We start from the raw sequence: 6218 nt of genomic DNA on the forward strand, positions 1-6218 counted from the left end.
TAACGTTAGTTAATGTGAGACTACTAGGCTACATCTAGGTTACAATCGTCTCAGGCCAGTGGCACAACATATTCACTTATGGTTAGATCAGAATTGGTGTCATAATCATTGTCCTGGATAGAGAATTAAGTCAAAACCACAAGTCCAAATCCCCATCTCCATTCATGGCTTAGGAAAGGGCCGATATTTAGCAAGCTTGCTACCGCAGGACATCAACACAAGGAGACCAGAAACAGACACGTATTTCAGAAAATGACATTTTGCAAAGGAAGTGATTTGATTGGTGTTAAGCCAAACCCAAACTAGCCTCCTATGGGGGGTGTTTTGCTGCGCAAGGACAACCCACAGTTGAGCTCAGCTCAACACTGATTTGCTAATTATTATTTTTTTTTTTATCAAGGGTGGCCAAATGCTTGCTGGCATCAATCAATCAAATGCTACGGCGGCAACATGTTATATGCTCTTTTGGTCCAGACAGCATCAGATACATGGGCTACACATACTGAGACAGTGGGGCGCTGTTTTCCTCGCTCAGATGATTTCTCCGGTGAGATTCAGCCACTTGCGAATTCACCGAAAATTATAAAAAATCAGAGAGAGACGAAAGATAAATTATTTAATAATTTTCATTTATTTATTGGTCAAATATTTGGGGAAACCTGGCTTCACTTGGCATCCATGAATACACGCCACTGACACACAAACACACCCACACACACACACACACACACACACACAAACACAAACACAAACACAAACACAAACACAAACACAAACACAAACACAAACACAAACACACACACAAATGTTACTGTAAATTTACCCTAAAGATACGTAAAGGCCATCACAAATGTTTCAACTCTGCAGATTGACAGACTCAGAGAAAGGCAAAACGATGTACTAACAGTAGGCCTACAGTTCACCAACATGTACAGTGCCTTCGGAAAGTATTCAGACCCCTTGACATTTTCCACATTTTGTTACGTTACTGCCTTATTCTAAAATGGATTAAATTAATAAAAATCCTCATCAATCCAAACATAATACCACATAATGACAAAGCGAAAACAGGTTTTTAGACATTTTTGCACATTTATTGAAAATAAAAAACAGAAATACCTTATTTACATAAGTATTCAGACCCTTTGCTATGAGACTCGAAAATGAGCTCAGGTGCACCCTGTTTCGATTGATCATCCTTGAGATGTTTCTACAACTTGATTGGAGTCCACCTGTGGTAAATTTAATTGTTTGGACATGATTTGGAAAGGCACACACCTGTCTATATAAGGTCCCACAGTTGACAGTGCATGTCAGAGCAAAAACCAAACCATACGGTTTATGAATTGTCCATAGAGCTCTGAGACAGATTGTGTCGAGGCACAGATCTGGGAAAGGGTACCAAAAACTTTCTGCAGCATTGAAGGTCCCCAAGAACACATTAGCCTCCATCATTCTTAAATGGAAGAAGTTTGGAACCACCAAGACTCTTCCTAGAGCTGGCCACCCGGCCAAACTGAGCAATCGGGGGAAAAGGGCCTTGGTCAGGGAGGTGACCAAGAACCCGATGGTCACTCTGACAGAGCTCTAGAGTTCCTCTGTGGAGGTGGGAGAACGTTCCAGAAGGACAACCATCTCTGCAGCACTCAACCAATCAGGCCTTTATGGTAGAGTGGCCAGACGAAGCCACTCCTCAGTAAAAGTTTGCCAAAGGGCACCTAAAGACTCTCAGACCATGAGAAACAAGATTCTCTGGTCTGATGAAACCAAGATTGAACTATTTGGCCTGAATGCCAAGCGTCACGTCTGGAGGAAACCTGGCACCATCCCTACGGTGAAGCAGCATCAGGCTGTGGAGATGTTTTTCCTTGAGAGGATCTACAGAGAAGAACGTGGGAAAACTCCCCAAATAAAGGTGTGCCAAGCTTGTAGCGTCATACCTAAGAGCGGCAGGTAGCTTAGTGGTTAAGAGCGTCGTGCCAGTAACCGAAAGGTCGCTGGTTCTAATCCTCGAGCCGACTAGGTGAAAAATCTGTCGATGTGCCCTTGAGCAAGGCACTTAACCCTAATTGCTCTTGTAAGTTGCTCTGGATAAGAGCGTCTGCTAAATGACTAAAATGTAAGAAGACTCGACGCTGTGATTGCTGCCAATGGTGCTTCAACAAAGTCATGAATACTTCTGTAAATGTCTAATCACCTTTTTTTGCTTTGTCATTATGGGGTATTGTGTGTAGATTGATGAGGGGGGAAAAACGATTTAATCAATTTTAGAATAAGGCTGTAACCTAACAAAATGGGGAACAAGTCAAGGGGTCTGAATACTTTCCGAAGGCACGTTCATTGATGTACAGCTCTAGACTTGGTAAGCTGGAACAGTGTGTTCAATGCTCAGTAATTTAACAAACAAACTTTTTAGGCAATTACCTGCCACAGGGTAACCTTAGAGGATCAAGTGAAATGTTAGAGATAAATCGTTAAAGACACTGACAGGGTATTTATCTTCACTCCTGCTTTAATGCCTTAGTACACACACACACCCCGACCTACACACACTCACACTGAACCCAGTGGAGGAAGGTGGAGTGTTTTCGAACAGCTCTGCTGCCTTGTCCCAGTGTGCCTCAATGTGTGTGCTTGTAAGAGCACTGTTGCGTGTGTCAACCTCCAGTTGAACCATGTTCTTAAAGCGCTTCATTTTAAAATCAAGCATGAATAATTAAGTCATTTCACGAAGCTGCTTTAACGATATATTACAGGAGAGGAAATAGGTCAAGCGGCTCAACGGTAAAAATATTGTTTGAATAGGATATTATTGGGTTAAAAATACACACTTTAATCTGGTAAACAATAACCTAACCTCCCCATTCTCTCTCTTCCCAACACCACAACCACCTTCAAAATTGACTAACAGGTTTGATTTATGCCAAAACTGATATATTAGGATATATTTTCCAAAGCCATTGTTTAGTTAATGACTCCGTCCTTTTAGATAATAGACACCAAATGTAGATTTAAAAACAACAGAGCTATTTAGATCCAAATACAATATTCTTGACTGTAAAGCAGTGTCACTCTCTAACATGTTAGTCTTGGCGAACTTTGACAATTATTCCTCTCAATGAAGCATCTGCTTCAAGGATAGCAATCTTAGCATAAAACAGTAAACCATTGTGTTAGTCATTGTCATAAATACATGCATTTCAATTTACTCTAAATTGTGCAAATTGAATCCCTGATAATACCCAAAGTTCTCATGCACAGCTAATTGTAGTATAGTTTGATGTTTAATTCAAGCTCTTTGTCCTTTTAGCTCATTTTTTTTCTTCTAACTAGGTTATATTTATTAGATTTTTAAATCGGCATCTGCTGTTAACAGTATACATATGTTGTTGTTCTACTTTGAAAATTATGACTCTCAAGACTTCAATCACCGGCTGTCCGTCTCACATGAAATTTCAGCTTTGAATCAAAAACAGGTTTGGATTCCCCAGGCTTTCCTCCTTTCATCATGGCTAGTGCATTTTAATTAGACTGGCTATGCAGCTCGGATTTGTAGCAAGCCTGCGTAACTAAATAGTTGAACCACAAGATGCAAATGAGTACTGGGTTGTTGGGTTCTTGCAATATTGGAAACAGTCAGGAGGAGGTGAAACTAACTGCTCTTAGTGAATTTTGGGACACTGATTTGCTGAAATAAGAACACCCATGTTCAACATGAGGTCGTGTTCAAAAGGTTTTTATTGTGTTTCACATATGATATTGGTTTCACTTCATTTGAATAGTCCATCCGTAGATGCTCTACCAACTATTTACAGACAGTAACATTTCAACTAACTATCTACTAACCCTAACCCTAGCCCTAACCCTAACCTTAACCCTTATCCTAACCCTAAATGTAACCCTTACCCTAACCGTAGCCCTAACCCTAACCTTAACCCTTATTCTAAACCTAACCCTAACTGTAACCTTAGCAAGCAGTTACTAAACAGATAGTTTGTTGATAGTATGACCATCTGTAGAGCATCTACAGATGGACTATCCGGACTATCCGAATAAAGTGTGACCCACATATCCTGCTGCGTGGTATATGCAGTATGTACTGTAGTTCATACAAAACAAAAGTGATTCAATCATGGTTGTGCAATGCAAAGGTAGGACTATTTTACAGGTCAAAGGTATACTGTACAATAGGTACATGGATTGACAAGAATATTATAATAAAATAAATGTATACGTTATATAATCATGTTGAAAGAGTAAACTGTAAACATTAAACAGAGACATTTTAGAGAATTTTAGACAAACCAAATTGGACTGATTGATGTATAAGTACATGTTTGTGCCTTTCTTGTGTTTAGCAAACATCAACATGTTTCATCGTTGAATGAGTACGTGAGCAACATAATCTGAAATGAATTTCAGGTAACAAATATGTGATTTGATTTCATAATGCTGGGGCTTTGATATCCTCAGACAGACATAGTTAAAACTATACACACATCAATGTGTCTTTGTTAACTGCATTCTCAGCATGCAGGCAACACAATGCATCTAATTGCTGCTACGCTGAAAATGATGGAAGGATAAAGCCACAAGTAGCCACAGTTTGAAAAAAAAAATCCCACTAAGATGTTTGTTACCATATGTTATGGTAATGGATCATCAGCTCTGTGGTGGAAAATCCATAAGCAGCCAAGTAAGAGAGATGCAGCCATGTAAAAATGAAATGCTCGACAAACCTGGAAGATGTGGGACCGTACTATTTCATACACTACTGGCTACTAGTTTCAGTAGTTTGCAACAATATCCCATAGACTTCAATGCATGATTTACGCAAAACGTCTCACATTTGGACACATTTCACACTGTTTTATTCACACACACACACACACACACACACACACACACACACACACACACACACACACACACACACACACACACACACACACATACAGAGGATGGATACAGATAGATAGCTGGCGTTCAGTAAGAAGATGAAGTCAGGCTGGGATAGCTAGGTGTAAAGCTGCAGTGGAGGGAAGCATGGCATGCTGGTAGAGCAGAGAGTTCACTCCAGATTGAAAGCAGAATTTTATGTTATTGTTACACGTGTATTTATTTCTTATGTTAATTTTTTTCTCTCTGCATTGTTGGGAAGGGCCCGTAAGTAAGCATTTCACTGTTAGTCTACACCTGTTGTTTACGAAGCTTGTGACAAATACAATTTGATTTGATTTGGTTTGACTTCGAGATTTGACGTTTGGAGAAACGTGGAAAAACGTCTAATTCTGAGAGCTTGATGAGGAGAAAATAGAGATAAGCTGAACTGAGGGGTGGTGGGTGATGGTGGTTGTGTGGGACCTGTCTGTCAGTGTACACGCACATGCTTTTTTTGTACACACAGTCGGGCCAGGGTGGGTCTTAAAAGCTGTCAGACAGGTATGACTGGGGTTGGATCTAAGCCATGATTGATCACACAGGTTCAGGACGATTTCAGTGGAGGTTTCTGGGATTGTGGGCAAGATAACTGACATCCACATAAATGGGATGACGGAATATTATTAGGAAGCAATTTGTAATGCAGGGATGAACTAGCCAGGGCAAACCAGTTTCTCCAAAAGGGCCAAATTCATGAGATCATGTTGCACTGGGAGGTCTGCCGAAGTAATCCATCATATCACCTAGACCTGGTTTCTGATTAGGTCATAAGTAGCTTCTCTACGTCATAGGAACACACTTTGTCTAACTATACAGGTACTTACTTACCTCAATAATCTAGAAGTGAGGACAGTGAAGCAGTTGGTCAAGTTATCCTGCAGCATCGCAATTCTCACACAGTTCATACTGTACAGGATATTTCCAAAATATTAGGGTTAGGGTTACACCTGCACACACAAAACATGAAAGCTTACCTATTACAATACATGTTTTTATGAGGGTGAATGTGAGGTTGATGAATATGATGCTGCACAAGAGTCACAGATTACCAACATATATACATGCAGGTGTTGTACACTTGTTATACAACTCTATAACCTCATAATATCCCTGCCATATACCAGGTGGTGTCAGTACATTGACCCTTTCTGCACTAAATCTTTTGAGTCATCACATAAGCTGCTGCTACTGTTTATTATATATCCTGTTGCCTAGTCACTTTATCCCTACCTATATGTCAGTGGAGGCTGCTGAGTGGAAGATGGCTCATAATAATG

The sequence above is a fragment of the Coregonus clupeaformis genome, chromosome 30, assembly GCF_020615455.1.
Source record: "Coregonus clupeaformis isolate EN_2021a chromosome 30, ASM2061545v1, whole genome shotgun sequence".
NCBI classification, from domain to species: domain Eukaryota; kingdom Metazoa; phylum Chordata; class Actinopteri; order Salmoniformes; family Salmonidae; genus Coregonus; species Coregonus clupeaformis.